The sequence below is a fragment of the Gallus gallus genome, chromosome 1, assembly GCF_016699485.2.
Source record: "Gallus gallus isolate bGalGal1 chromosome 1, bGalGal1.mat.broiler.GRCg7b, whole genome shotgun sequence".
NCBI lineage: Eukaryota > Metazoa > Chordata > Aves > Galliformes > Phasianidae > Gallus > Gallus gallus.
In genome coordinates this window covers 73,296,268-73,312,414 of record NC_052532.1, presented here as the reverse complement: position 1 = coordinate 73,312,414, position 16,147 = coordinate 73,296,268, and the positions used below count along the sequence as shown (strand labels likewise).

The window sequence follows — 16,147 nt, the reverse complement described above, 5'->3', positions numbered from 1 at the left end:
TCCCAGATTATAAAGTGTTACCCATATGATGCACACGGTCTCCTTCTCTCCAGAGACACAAGTGATTTTACTTCTCTACAAGTTTTTTTATGACATAAAAACAGTCTTTTTCTTTCTTATCACCCAGAATGCCAAGTACAGAAAGAGAGCTACCACTGGGGCAATTCTGCTCTAGCAGTTTTAGGAGAGGAGCAAGTAAGTTACAGCCTGAGGCCTGTGTGATTCTGTTCTCCATAACTCTTCGAAAAGAGAGGAGGAATGGGATCACATTAACACTGTCACTGCCATACAAACATTCCCAGAGCACTATTTCTCTTACCTTTGCTACACAGACAAAGGTCCTTCAGGAAACTGTATCCATATTTCATCTTGGAAACCTTTCATGTTTCAAATAAAAAAAATCAGTCCAAAGTCTAAGCACAAAGTGAAATTTTAAATAATACAAATCAGCAGGCCACATATTACAAGACGAGCAGGAACAATAAATACAGATAATGTTACAATTAATGTTGAAGCTACATGCTTATCACAAAACCTGCCGGGGTTTACAGGCCAGACCACTTTGAGGTATGGCAAAACAGCAGATCAAATCCAAGGAATTCACAAGAGAACCACAAAGCCCTAAACAGGTTTCTGCATTTGTTTTCATAACAATGATGCTTCAACTTCTAGGTCAAACTGGGATTTCACACTATTGCACTCCTACCTTAGCTGCTGTCTCTTCATAATTTAATTTTATAAAGTCTCTTGCAATGCGTACTGGCTATAAACAGAAGCAAGTTTATATAATACAGTTTCTAGAAGTATGGAAGTTTATGTCTGTAATCTAGCAACGAGATTCTGATTCTCTGGTAGAGGTAACTCTCAGGTAGCTTATGCAACTTGATAGACAATAGGCATACAGCAGACAATATAACACAGTAACCTAAGCAGCAGAGGGATAGTGCAGACCAGCGAGTAAACACAGCCAAATGCAGGCTGACACTTGCTGAGGCTCAGACAGAGCTGCTCAGAGTTTCGACGTGCTGAAAGACACTTACCAGATATAGCCCCAGGATAGTGTGACCAAGCTAGCCTTGTACCCAAAGCATTTACTCTCTGGTGAAATATACTTTCATGATTTCCCATATTGAATTTCCACCCTCCCCCCCCCCCGAATTTGTGTCCTTGGAGATCTAGACTAGATCATAATTATACTCTTATGAAAATTTATCCAGAGGCAGAGACACTCACATCAAGATTCTTGATGTGGAAAACTCCTGCAACAAAACATGATGCTTAAGATAAGTTGTAACAAGCATACTAAACCTTGATAGTGGAAAAACTGTTCACATGTAGTAACAACTTCTACAACTTCATGAAGGAAATTTTCTAAAAGGAAAATTATTTTTTTGAAATAAATAAACAACAGCAACAGTAAATGATCAAAGTTTGTGCAGGAATGAATATAAAAAGCAAGTAACATTTCATTTGACACAAGGTTGTTTTATTTTGTGATAAATACAGATAAGATTTATCACATATAGCTTCAATGGCAATTTTTGTAATTAGCTGTGATTTGGAAGGAAGTTTTGTGATAGCAATACCGACCATAGAGAGGAAATCCATGTCTGCTCAGAGCATTATTTTGATAACTTATCTCTTTTTAACACACAGCATTCTAGCAGAATAGGGTGCACTAAATCAAAGCAATGCCTACTTTAATCAAATAGGCGTAGCTTGGAAAAACTACTTCACAGAAGAACATAGAACAAGGAAGTAAAAGACCATGACCATACGTTAAGTAAGGTTTTGTTTGTTTTAGTTACTTGAGCATTGTTTCCTGAATCAGCTAACATCAACTGAAGCCAGAAGTTCAAATCGAGGCTTTTTTAAACTATCCCCTGAATCCTGTAAAATTTTTTAAAAAATTATTTTTACAACCCTTTCCTCTACGCAATTACAACAACGTAAGTGAGATCTAAAGTCTCTAACGTGGTTTGACTCCCAGAAATCTCATGGCTGCAGGATTTCTTGGTTCAGGCATCAAGTGAAGGAAAAAAAAAAACAGGTTTGGGACAGATATCACACTTGAAGTAACATAATCACATTTACATGGCCCTGATGCAATTGGCATTGATGTTAATCTACAACTCAAAGGACGACCAACAAATGAATGAAAAACCTTTTCCAAGCAGTCCCACGGGAGGGATGGTATTCAGGGTGTACTCCATGACACTGCCACTCACAGCATTCCTGAACTGGGACTCTGGTTGTGAGTTTGGGGAACTAGGACTTTAGGTACTTGCTTTTTCACTTGTGCAAAGTCTGACCCAATTCTGTCTGTCTCCACTTCTATCTTGGATTACTGATAAAACCATACCCTCAATTATCCTGGCTTTAAGTTGTCTATTTTTTTCCTTTATCCCTTACCACATGTTGGGACCTTCAATTAAATATTGCAGCACTTGTCAGTCACTGCTGCAGATTTAAAAGGAATCAATATAATTGAAAACAAACCAATCATCATCAACACTGACCTATGAAAACAGATCTATCATGATCCTGACAGTGGATTTTACCTCCTGGCACACTTTGGAAAAGAGAATGGATAAGAAGATACAATTATTAATAAATAACCTTAACTCAAATAAAAACTACTTAGATTCCTATGCTCATGTGAACATTGCTTTTTCCCCAAAGTCAAGTCAAAAGAGCAGGAAATCTCAAAAATGCTAAGCAACATAAAACCACATAATAATACATGGAATTAAGGAATTCTTGAGCAGAGACAGAATTCAAGCTGATCACAGGGAGAAAATATTTCTAGTAGAGGGGCTTCCACTGTTCATCATTCCCATGCCCACTTCTGCAGACATACAAACGTCACAACCACACAAAATTCTTCCTCCACACTGTAAGACCCTGCTACCCTGGGCAGACCCTGACTCAGACAGACTTCTAAGAATCACAGAGAAGTTAGCTGGAAGAGCCCTCTGGAGATCATCACCTCAGAGTTCTGTATGAAAAGGGACTTTTGCCAGTGCTTGAATATCCACATCCACAATTCAGACCAGTGAGCCTTGTAGATTTCCAAGAAGAAATTCCACTGCCTTCCTGGGTAACATGTTAGAAGTCTTCACTCCCTGCTGAAAAAATGTATAGCTAGTCCACATGGGCACAAAGTTTATTCTTGTTGAATTTCATGAAATTTCTGTTGTTACAGAGGTCAGGTTTCTCAAAGACCAGATAAATTTCTACCACTTGATTTATTAAACTCTCTCCTGCCTCCACAACATGACCTACAAATTTTAATAATGCACATTCTATCTTACCATCTAGATAATTGTCAGATACAACAGTACTGACTAATCCCTCATAGGCCAATTGTTGTTGGTGACAACAATGAGACAAGAGAGCAACTGATGGCTACCTTTTGAATCCAGACATCCAGGTAATGTTCAGTCTATCCAACAACTCATACTTCTAATTAATTATTCCAAACCTTCCTTAGTGAATACATCCCACTGAAGTCTGGGAATGCTATATCCACTGATGTCCCCTCATCTGCATAGTCGGTCATTCAATTGCACTCATATTGCTCAAGCATGACTTGTCCTTGGTATACCTGGGTTGACTGTTCCCAATGACATTCTCATCCTTCACATTTGGAAAAAAATTTACAGGCAGATTTCACAGTACTTCTAGTATTTCACAGTACAGACAGATTTTCACAGTATTTCTAGAGGTGGTATAATAAGGCCGATAAGATAAGGCCGACTGTCCTGTAGTTCCTCAGCTTCTCCTTCTTACTCTTCTTAAAAATGAATGAAATTATAGCCTTTTTCTAACCTTCTAACCTTCTCTGGCATCTTGTTTCATAAAAAAGTTGCACTGCAATTGCATCACCCATGTCTCAGCATCCTAAGATAAATCCTATCCATTCTGATGGATATGAATACAATCAGCTTTTCTAAGTATTTCTTAAGAATAAAGTATTCTTCACTTGCTGTGCAACACTGCTAGATTATTTTCCTACAGATAGTCTTTGTTTCTGTACAAAAATCACATTTGGAATAGAAACGTATTGTGCCCCTCACTTGCTAGGCCACATTGCAAGAAAGGTCATCTCTTCCTTGCACATTCAGTTCCATGCCAGTTGGGCTCTAAGAAAATGGTATTTATCCTCATCTTACCCTTTTACAACATCAAAGCACTCCTACCTCAGTCTTAATGGCCAACCATCTAGCAATAAGTACCTCTCACAAGCAGCCAGTGATACTGGAAAGAAGAGAAGCAAAATCTTTAGATCACTAGAGCAATAATGCATATTGCAGAACAGAGAGCCTAGAAATACACGCAAGGAAAGAGAGAACTTTTGATCATCCCTTAGCAGTATCTTCAAATGAAGAAACAAAATAGTTAACCATTCTAACATATGAGCTCATACTTGCCTAGCAGGAGTAAAATTACTAGGCTACATTTGGATTCTGCAAGGATGTAGCATCTTTAAGGGAAGGAAGGAAATCCACTAGAGAGTCCCCTTCACTGTCGTAATGAACTCGTGAGGTAAGCTTCCTAAATGTACACTACACAACTGCTACATATCCTTTTAAACCTAATTTATGAGGGACCTCAATCTGTTGAAGATACATCACCAGTTGCTTCTGAGTCAAGATATGATAGGACCCAGATATTCACTACGACATTGCCTTCCAGATGTCTAAAAACAAATCCCAGCTGTGCTGTTACCAACAATCAGTACTAAGTTAGAACAAGAGATGGCAAGCCCTTTATGCAGCATAAGGTCTGTAAACACTAATCCTTGCAGTATGTGTTAATACAATGCATTTATACTGTGTTAAAGTGTATAGTTATTTTTCCCAGTGAAGTAGAAAACAGATGCAAAGCACCATCTTTCTCCTCACTGAGGATATAGCAGTCCTCTGTATCTGTGACTTGAAATCTAGCACATTTACCTGATTTCCACTTCCCCTCACTCCAGAGATTATTACTTGCATTTGAAAGAAGAAAGTACGGGAAGAATGGCTTTTTAAAAGATAAGGCAATAAAATACGATCTTTTCATCACAGATTTACACTTATTCTCAACATACTTTCGTGGCCTTAATCTTCCTGAACATTCTGACTTCAAAACAAGTATCAACGGCATATAATACCTCTGTTGGTGAAAATGAAATGTTCTGATTTTGTAAGATTTCAGCATTGTACTGTACAGAAAACATAACAGCTACTTATGGGACACTCTGTGAAAATTCAGTCATTTTGTGTAATATGAAGAGCTCCTGATTACTTCACTTCATATTCCAGAATAAGAGCTGCATAGAATCAGACTGGTTTGGGTAGGAAAACACCTAAACACCTTAAGGATTGTCTAGTTCTGACTTCCCTGCCATGGCCAGTGTTGCCAACCACAGATCAGGCTGCCCAGAACCCCATCTAGCCTGGCCTTGAATGCCTCCAGGAATGGAGCATCCACAAATTCTCTGGACAACCTGTTCAGGTGCCTCGCCACTCTCTGAGTAAAGGTATTTTCCTAACATCTAACCCTAACATCTAACCCTAACATCTAACCCTTTTCCCTCTTTCAGTTTAAAGACATTCTCCCTTGTCCTATCACTATTTGGGAGTGTAAATGTTGGCTACCACCCTTACCACAGGTAAGCTCTCTTCAAGTACTGACAGGCCACAGTGAGGTCTCCCCAAAGTCTTCTCTTCTCTAAGCTAAATGAGACCAACTTCCTTAACCTTTCTACACAGAGGTGCCCTTGATCCTCTTTGTGGCCCTCCTCTGGACCTGCTTCAACAGCTCCACATCTTTGTTATGCTGAGGCCCCAGGCATGGATGCGATACTCCAGATGGGGCCTCACAAGGGCAGAGTTGAGGAGGAACATCCTTTGCCCTGCTGACCACTCCTCTTTTGATGCAGCCCAGGACACTGTTGGCCTTCTGGGCTGCAAGTTCACACTGCAGGCTCATGACCAGCTTTTCATACACCACAGTGCCATGGGAATTAAATGTTAGTGAGAAATACAGACCTTGTTTCTTGTTAAATATAAATTATTTTGCTTCAGAAGGCAATAACTTCCTCATCTTCAAGGACTCAGTCAACGATGGAAACTGTGGCATTGAATATTATCTTTTTACTTATCAACATGACTATCCAAATCTTAAGGCGAACTATGGAGAGTTAGATGTGCTAGCCTACAGCCTTTAATAAAGAGAGTTTAAAACTGTATTCATCTTTAGGAGCAAAGTACTCAACTGTATTCAAATTTAGGAGCAAAGCAGAGAGTCACAAAGAAATCCATCCTCCCTCACATCAGGTCTGAGGGAAATCTAGCCTTTCAGAAAGCATGACAGAAAAGTGTTCAGAATTAAATATACAGCCACACACTATTTGAAAAAAAACTATAGTAATGTAACAATAACAGGCATAGGCCTTCTGAGAGGAACTATAGAACTATGACCTCTCCACATACTTACACTGCCACAGTATGAGCAGCTAAAGCAGATTTGTATAGTTATTGCCCTGTTGCCAAACCAGAGTTTGCTTCTGCATGTGTGCTTGGTTTACCAGTATCATTGCTGATTAGAGTCCAGAGATCTTGTACTTAAATACAGGATATTATTTCATCATCTTGGAATTATCTGATCCCTGACCTGCATGCCAAAAAAAGTTCATCAGTAGTAAGTAGTGTCTAATCAGTTCTTGAAAACCCCTGAGCTTGACAAAGCATTAGGCTTTCACACGAAAGACCTTTCAGCCTTACCCTCTACAAATAAAGAATTGCTTGAATCTTACTTTGTATATGGCCCAGTACAAAAATTCATTAGAAAAGCTGGAGAAAACACTCAATGTCTTATGTATGGGAAACAGCAGTACCCAGAAGAAAAAGCATTTCTTCTTGGCCTATCAGCTAACTCAGACCTGTAGCAAATAGGAAGGCACAGGATTTGAGACACATGCCTGTCAAGCATTGTTTTTACTATAAATATAAAACAGCTTCAGAACATGGTGAAGAGGGGTTAAATTCTATTCAGTCACAGTTGTTAATACATAGTTAGCTGTTTCCAGACATCACATAGCAATGATGGATCAGCAACAGGCCAAAATGAAGATGAAGCCACACATCTCAGACAAAACCAGTCTTAAGAACACAGACTCCCCATCTTCTCTGTGAGCTAGACGGTAGAATGAGGCAAAAGGACAAAACAAAATGCCTGGGAGAAAACACAGTGGTTAGGAAATACAGGAAATGAAAAAAATATTAGCCAAGACATACATCACGATCCAACATCTCCCATCAAATCAATATGTTATTTAGGAGTTTCAGCATTCCCTAAAACTTTGAATTCAGGCATATGTAACAAACCACTGGCTGCTTTGAGAATGCGTGGGGAAGGCAGTAGCAACTGAACAGAAACATAAGAATGAAGACAACTCAGAAATACAGCTAGACATGGTTTTATGGTTAACAGCACTAGCTACCTAAAGAACTCTGAAGGTTTTTCACTGAATTCACAGGTTTGCTATTGTATTTATGCACAAGATCTAATGATTGGGTTGAGGTATACAACAGAGCATGGCACAAACACCCTGATATCTCTGTGCTCCAAGTCCTCTTTGTAACAGTGTTGCCAAGATCATTTCATATGAAAAGGCAGGGAGTATCACTGGCACTCTGTGCCACACTAGTTGGGTATAAGGACACTCAGCTTGTTCTGGAGTATCTAATAGAGATAAAAGCAATGGGCACTTGGAAGAGGTCACCAGTAGAAGACAGTCATTCAACGTCTATAACATTTTGATTTGGCCTTTCATTTCTCCCTACAAATGGCAAACTGAGGGACTCCATAGGAAAACAACAAAGCAATAACATATGTACATTACTGGAGAAAAGATCATGGGGCATGAAAACAGCTATACCCTGAAAAGCCCAGCTGTAGTTTATAGAAGTAGATTTAGTGAATGCAACATTAGACTATGTGGCTATCAGAGTTCTGGGTTTGCATATACAGAGATCTTGTCAGAAACACAAGCAAATTCTGCAGCATCAGAAGTAAAGCAGTGAGACTGCATATATGTGAAACAAGGGATGTCTAAAGGTACAATTCCATCACATTCAATTTAGAAATGTGACTATGTGAGGGTCTGAGTGTCTTGGTAATGATCTGCAGAGACAGTTTCTCCAAATTTTTTTTTTTTCGTCCAACGAAGAACTCAGGGACTTTAGGGCACTGACATTCAACTCAGTAACCAAAGGAAATCTAGAAGCAGTCCCTAGCCTGTGATGTTCCCACAGCATAAAGCTAGAAGCAATGAAGTAGCTGATGTCACTGCATGCAATGGAAGTTTTGCTAAGGACTGCTTGTGTAACAAAGCTTCACCCTCAGAAATTGTCCTTTAAGTTATTTTTAAACAGAATTGAATCATATAATCCATTTCAGATCAGCTGATAACCAACATCAGTCCTGCCCACAGTATGAACAACATCAGAAAGCATTTTATGTTGGAAATGCGAGTTCTCTCCCCCTACAGAGAGCAAATACTTCTCTAGATCTCCAGGAGAACTACAAACATATCATGAAGGAACTTCAGAAGAAATGTATTTAGTTTTATACCTAAAGATTTTTAATACTAATTCCAAATAAGACCATGTATTGGTGAATAAGCAATAACAGGTGGTAAAAGCAGATGGTTTTGAAAAGATCTGCAGCAGTCCCTGGCTCTGCTCTTCTACTGACTCAGCTTGATGCTGGCAGAGAAAGTGATTCCCTATCTCTTCTCTCCCTGTCTTGCTAAAGAAAATCAGCAACCGCTGACCTCACCGGCTGCCACAGAGCCAGGACAGGATCAGCAAAGCATACTTGTTCATTTTCTTCATCCCACCTCCAGACCTCTTCTGCCTCACTGCAGAAGTCCTGCCTATTGTAAGCCACTGATGAAGGCTAATCATCATAGAATCATAAAGGTTGGAGAATACTACTAAAATCATCTAGGCCAACTATCAACCCACCACCACCATGCCCACTAAACCATGTCACTCTGTGCCACATCTATACATTTCTTAAACACCTCTATGGATGGTGACCCCCCTGCCTCCCTGGGCAACCTGTACCTCACCATTCTTTCTGTGAATAAATTTTTCCAAATCAACCAACCTGAATCTTCCCTAGTGCAACTTAAATACATAACTTCTTGTCCTACTGCTAGTTACCTGGGAAAAGAGGCCGATTCCCACCTTGCCACAATCTCTTTTCAGGTAGTTGTAGAGAGCAATTAGGTCTCCCTACAACTTCAACAGTTCCCTAAACAGCTCCTCAGGAGGCTTGTGCTACAGCCCCTTCACCAGCTTTGTTGCCCCCTCTTTGGGCATGCTCCAGGGCTTCAGTGTCCTTCTTGTAGTGAGGAGCTCAGAAGAGATGTGGAACACTGTCTACATCACATCTTTGAACTGTTTGATATAACAGATCTGTTTGATATAATCTCAACCCTTACTTTCATTTTCTATTTTATTAAACAGTATAACTGTATTCTTCGTTGAGAATCTTCCCCTTATTGTCCACCTATAGTTAGAGGTTGTTTTTTTTCTTTGTTTTTAAAAAAGTAACAACACTGCAATCGCTTTGCACATTCATGATTTTGCTCACAATATCAAGGCAACTTCTGAAGGAATATCCTAGAGACAGTACTGACACTACAGAATGTCCCTTGCATGAGAAAAGCCCTCCTGAATAAGCTACTGCAAAATAAATCTACACTCTTTACAGGACCAGAAATGAAATCAGGAAATCTTTTTCCTTTAATCAAGAGGTTTTGCAGCTACTTTCAGAAAAGTAAAACAAAAAAGGGAGTTTTCAATGCGGCTCCTACCAATTTTATATGACATAACAAAAACAGTTCTGAAAACAGTTTCCTAAAAAGGTAGACAAAAGGCATTCAAACCTGGAATCATAAATATTTGTATTTTTAAGTAAACACCAGTAAAATTTCCACTCAACTTCGGGCACAATACACTATTTTTCTGGCTTGGATAAGCAAGGCTGAAAGACAGTTTTACAGATTAAATTGTAAGCATTCAGGTTTGTGACTAGTCTCGCCTTTCTTACACTAGTTATAAACCAGTCACTGAACTTTATATTTGTTCTGTTAACAAATACAGGACAACTCATCTCTTCTGAAAGCATACATAAGTTGCAGATACTGGCATACTATATTAAAAATTGAAATTAAATATGAGAAAAACCTATAATATGCACCTCTTATGGATACAGCTGCTCCACAGTTAATCTGAGGAAGCAGAAAACAATTGAGCTAAACACAAGAGCTTATTTATGTGGCACAATACATCTTTTTCTGTAAGAATGGAGAATACCAAATGTCCCACGTGGTTTCCAGTCACTTGTAACTGTCTAAACACAGGTACACACAAAGAAAAAAAATCTACAAACAACTCTTACAAGAGACAGCTAATAAAAGCTTAGAGCTCAACACAGTCAAATTACAGGTATTTTTGCTAAAACTTTAATATGCCTCATTCATTTAAAAAAAAAAAAGTCACTTAATCAAGAATTTGAGGGTGAGAGGATTTCCAGCCTCCAGTAATTAGCAACAGAAAATTAATTATATGCCTACATACAGAAGATCCTACTATTGATTATTTCACTATGTAAACACCTAATTAACCGTAATTTTGACACAGTGGTCTATGTAAGTACATCATTCAAAGACAACTACATTTTCTAAAGGAAACCTGAAAGTAATATTTAGATCAGATTTTTTTTTTTTTTTTTTTTTAAAGCCTGTCCATCTTGGGAGGTATTAAAAACATGAGTTGCAGGCTTCGTTATGATAACAAATGAAAATGAACTTCGCCAACTGTAGATGGGTTATCAGGGAGGGCTGTGATGCTACAATGCATGGTTACCCATGGCAGTATTGCACAATAGCCCATCTTAACTGACTCATAGAAGTCCAAGAGTTCTGAAGAAACAGCAAATTTAGGCAACACTGCCCCATGACTGGTTCTGTGGCCTTGATCATCCCATGCCAAGAAATAATCATCATAACAACAATTCATGCCATAAGTCTGAGCCTTATTAGCATAGGCTATGCACAAGTACAGAACAGCAGACAGACTGCAGTTAAAGTCGTCTGCAATTTAAATATAGGATAAGCAGGTTTGCAAGCAACAGCAGCAGAACTGACCCAAAAACTACATTCAGAGATCTGCTCCCTGAGCACAGGAAGGCAATGTTTTTAACATGCCACAGTGAGGCCCTACTGCCTTCAAGGGCACAGGTATTTACAAAAACCTTTTGTCCTTTGAGTTTCATCTTTTACTAGCTTCACCAGGCCCTCACAGAGTACAGCTACACAAGTGGACAATGGTTAACAAATTCTCTCCTCATCCTCCTATCAGGGCAGATGCAAGCAAATCCTGATCTGGAAAGCATATAGAATTGTTAACTGGGACAGGGCAAACTCATTACACTACACTGCGATCATCTCTAGTCTGGGATTCCTGATATGAGGAGCACTGAGAGAACTGGCCTGCTCTTTCCAATGGCACATCTCCACTGACTTTCAGTTAGACAGTGAATCAGTGCCAGAATGCATCCAGATGAAAGCCCACCCAATAGCAACAAGAACGGATTTGTGTGTTGCCACAAACGTTAGCACCAGCACAAGTGAAAGATGAGGAACTTGCAGACAGAGGTAATGTGGGCAGGTTGACCCTCCAGCAGCAGCCTACATTTGTGGTAAATTAAAATGACCACAGAATTACACTGTTTGCCTTACTAAGAGGTATATTTTGTTAACCTCCACCAATAGCTTCACCTTTGTACAGATGAACTACATATGCCCAGGCAAGAACTACCTTTGTACAATAGCTTGCTGTACCAGGGAAGCCAGCATGCTTTGATCAGCGCTTACTTCTAGGTATGTTTGTAGATAGCTAATTCTTTCCACTGTCTACTGCTAACAGCTTAGATAGCATTAATTTCATTGGACAGCATTACAATGATCAAAATAACATTTCTTAAGACTATTTTTTGGTCCCAGAAGCTTTGGGGATAAGAATACTTGTAGTTTTAAATAGTAAAAATGGGATAATACTGCAGTTACAGAACAATGCTAGCATTATCCCCAATATTTCCCTATAAACACAGCAAAGCAAAATAACATGATAAGCAATATTCCCCAGGTAAGAAAAGCACTCAGTAGCTTCCTCATCTCCACAGCATTACATTGCACTACCCTTTGGCTTCTACAAACTACTCACATCTGTGATACCAACCATAAATTGAGTTTCTCCTCCCTTTCCCCATTTTAAAACCTGTTGGTTATTTTTTCCCCTTCTTCATTATTCCCTCATTCATGTAATTTTCATGTATCAAAGGGATGGATCGTCTGCCTTTAGAAAAAAAATAAAAATAATTATAAGTAGTAAGAATTAGTAATTACCCAGGTGGAACATAAAGGAAAAAATTAAAAAGTTTCTTACAGTGTAATATTGTAGGCTGACCTGTTGGAACAAGGATTTACACTCTGTTATAGGAACTGAAGTTAGAAGCATCAGAGAGTTTACTGAAGATATCAACCACTCATTCATGTTCCTTTGCTGCACCATGCTGACCAAAGGTCACATTATCCATATTTCCTAACACAAACCTTCCACTCTCTCATCACCAATGTTCTCCATGCCAGCACTCCCACACCTGAACAATATCCTCCACCCAGCCAGCCCTGATAAGCAAAAATCTGAAGTGACTTTGGAGAAATCATGGGAAGTTTATAAAGCTGCTAATTTTATGCTTATTAGCAGGTAATTCCCTATTTACTACCATCCCATCAGTCTCTCTCTAGCTGTTTTTCTCTCTCTTTTTTTTTTCTTCCCAGATAACCCACTACAGGTTTTACTTACTCAGACTGTTACACTATTTTCAAGCTGTTAAGCACTTTCAAAACATGCTTTTCCCTATGACTCATCCAAACAAACGTTAATAGGGATTAGAACTGGAACCCAAATTGGCAGAAATTAAGAACTTGCAGCTTTGTTACAGTATCAGTTGTGATGCACCCTTAAACATCCTCTAAATATAAAGAAAGGCTGGCTTTATCTGCTATTGCTTCATGTTTAATTCAGATACCTTTGAGCAAGTGCAGCTCTGCCCATCCCATCCTCCCCCAAATCTTCTATGTATTATGGAGAATAGAGACAAATACCCCAAAACACAGAGGGAAAGTTTTAAACCATTGTTTCCACAAAACTATAGTTTACCAGAGTGGAAGATTAAGGCACCGTAGATTTAAGTAAAAATGGGAATTCCACAGCTCCACTAAAGCAACTATCTGCAATTTTTAAAATTGTGTAATTACTTTTAAGAGAAGATGAGCGTACTACATAGTCATGAACAAAACCTGAATTCTTCCTATTCAAGAACATTACAGATAAACAGGAAATGGCAATGGTTTTCATAAAGTAGATGCAAATGAAAACAAACTCCAGTAGCATCTTTCTCAACTGACATAAGCTTCTTACCAAATAGGGAGGAAGGTTCCCAGAAGGCATGCACATGCAGGAAGTTGTGCTCTAAAGCAATATGGTCTTTGGGATTCTGATAGGCTACCTTTGGGATTACTGCATATTTCAGTTTTACTCTTATGTTAATACAAATTTGAGTGAGTTACAGCTGATTTGGACTTTGGAGTAGATTTCTCCAGCCTATTAATAAATTTCACTAATGTTAAAAATAAGGTCTAAAATAAGGAAAACTAATATTTTGACTGAATCTGTGCTGCGATATTTCTGTGCAAGTCAACTTCTGTTTCATTGCAAGGTAATGGTCTGTCATTAGTTATTTGCCTCTCTAGTTATGCCCTTAAAAGGCTCCAAGGCTAACATGTAAAAGGTAAATTGTTCTGAGTAATAACATTACTGCAAAGAGCTGTAGGAGATGAAGTCACATGTCTCTAGTATCTAGAAAACTGAGGAGATCCTCACAGGATCCTACATTGAAATTTGGGTTGAATCTTTGTGTTGTGCGGGTGGGCAGCAGGGATAACCAGTAATTTCCCAATCAACAAACAGAAAACGGCAGCAAGTTTCAGAACAAGACCACTTCATACAATTAGAACTCTATTGTTGTCTAATACTATATATATATATTTTTAAATGTAGGGCCTAATAACAGGAAAAACAAGATGGCAAGCCTCCCATGAAACTGCATTAGAGTTTCTCTCTTTATTTACTGACAGCACTGCATTCCAAAACAGCCCTATGCAGAGCAAACCTCGCTGTGAAGCAGCGCAGGAACCGCTCGCCTCACTCCTCAGCTGTAGGGCTGCGCCCAGGCTTCAACTTCCCCAGCAAGAAACGAGAGCTACGTAGGGACTAGGGCCTCCGCTCCGCCGCAGCACCACACAGCACCACGGGCTGCCCGGGGGCCCGCGTTCCCCGCCCCGTGCGGCCCAGAACGGCCCAGCTCCCGCAGTGCCGGGGGCTGCAGCCGGCCGGGCCCTGCTCCCCCCGGCCGGCTCCCCTGCCGCCTTCCCGAGTAACGGTCAGCCCTCCACAGCCTGGCCTCCTCATCTTCTCCCCACCCTATTTCTTTTCCTTATTACTATTATTTTTAAAATTTTTCTTCCTTCTCGTGCCCCCGGCGGCTCGTTACCTTTAGTTCCCGCTTCTCCAACCAATTCCCGTCCGCAAACCGCTGCCCCCACCTTCCCTAACACGTAAGCAACTCCCAGCAAAGAAAAGGAGGCGGTGGAGAAAGGAGGAAAAAAAATTACAAAAAATTATAAATCTCTCCTCCCATTCTGGGTTTTATACTATATATCCGGCCAAGGGAGGGAGGAGCAGCCTCTGCTCTGTCTTTTCCTCCACTGCCTCTGGGAGCTAGGGTGGGGGGCTGTGAGCCGGAGATGCGGGGCGGCTCAGGCCGCCGGGGCTCCGCTCCTCCACAGTGGGAATCTACCGGGGTTGGGCAAGGAGATATCCCAGACCCCACGCTCAGGCCACCCTGCCTCTTTCCTCCACAGCACACGGCGTTGCCTCCTCTACGCGCCCGCAACCCGCCCGCAATGCCACCAGGCATCAGCACACAGTACAAGGAAAGGCTCTCCCCGCAGCTCCTCTCCTTACCGGGATGGCGGGGCTCCGCTGCCAGCTCCAAGCTGCCTGTGGCGTACGAGGCGAGAGGCAGCTCCTCAGCGCCTCCTCGAGCCCCTTCCTGTCTTCTGCCCTTGTCCTCCCCCCACCCGGCAGTGGCGCGGAGCCTGGATGGGGTTCTAAACGCTAGAGGAAATCACGGTGAAGGGGTAAGTCGAACCGTTCCTAGACCGTCCTCTGAAGTACAAAGAACAGTGTTCCCTCTTCTGCTTAAAGCCCATCTATTCTGCTCTACGTCTAAAATGATGAGGAAGAATGTCGTGGTGTGTTTGTCACGCAACTTGCATTGCAGGTATTAAGAAGAAAAAATGAGGAGATGTACAACCTATCTACTCAACCACAAATGCTAGTTTTCTCATTTCAGCTGCTAAAGATAAATATCAGAAAGATCTTTTCAACCCAATTTCTGAACAAACAAGAAGTGATGCTTTTATATGGATCATCACACAATGTGTACAAGCATTAATTAATTTAACAAGGTTGTGTTTGCCTAATTACCATCATCAGTTTATTAGCACTGAAAAAAAGGCCCCAGAAACGTTAGGTAAGGTGACCAACACTGACTGAATCAGTACCAGCACTAAGCAGACCTCCTGAGGGAGAAGGATTACATACTGCACTCACAGCTGCAGTTCTTTTGTCTCTAACACCATCCTTGAGATGTTTAAAGGCTGCAGGTGCCTGCCAGTTCTCTGAGAGATTTTTGAGCATGTGTTTGCATGCTTGGGTGTTACCAGCTAAACCTTAAGACTAGGTGGAGTCTCTAAAGGAGATATGCTTTCATGTTTTCACCTCTTTCTGCTTAGCATCTATGCAATATGCATTTTGCTACTCTTAATGTAATGTTGACCTGTAATGTAAGTATAGGGCTCTTTAGGCCAACCTGAATCATAAAAAATTCCAGTTACCCAAGATGTATATCAAACTGCTCTCTACTATTTACAGAGCTAGAGTAAGGTTATTTG

The 16,147-nt window shown here is 40.4% G+C and overlaps 1 protein-coding gene across 4 annotated transcripts in view; it reads right to left on the bottom strand.

Moving 5' to 3' along the window:
* FAR2 (fatty acyl-CoA reductase 2) overlaps window positions 1-15,195 on the bottom strand; it is a 133,154-nt gene extending 117,959 nt beyond the window's left edge. The window contains exons 1-2 of one of the 4 annotated variants that reach the window (XM_046909468.1): window positions 15,156-15,195; window positions 320-377 (exon numbers count right to left, since the gene is read on the bottom strand). The gene's annotated coding sequence lies outside the window, so the exon portion shown is untranslated. Of the gene's footprint in view, window positions 1-319; window positions 378-2,989 lie in introns of all 4 variants that reach the window. The other 3 variants (XM_046909465.1, XM_417235.8, XM_046909470.1) reach the window with 3 other exon arrangements.
* Window positions 15,196-16,147: the final 952 nt, after the last annotated feature.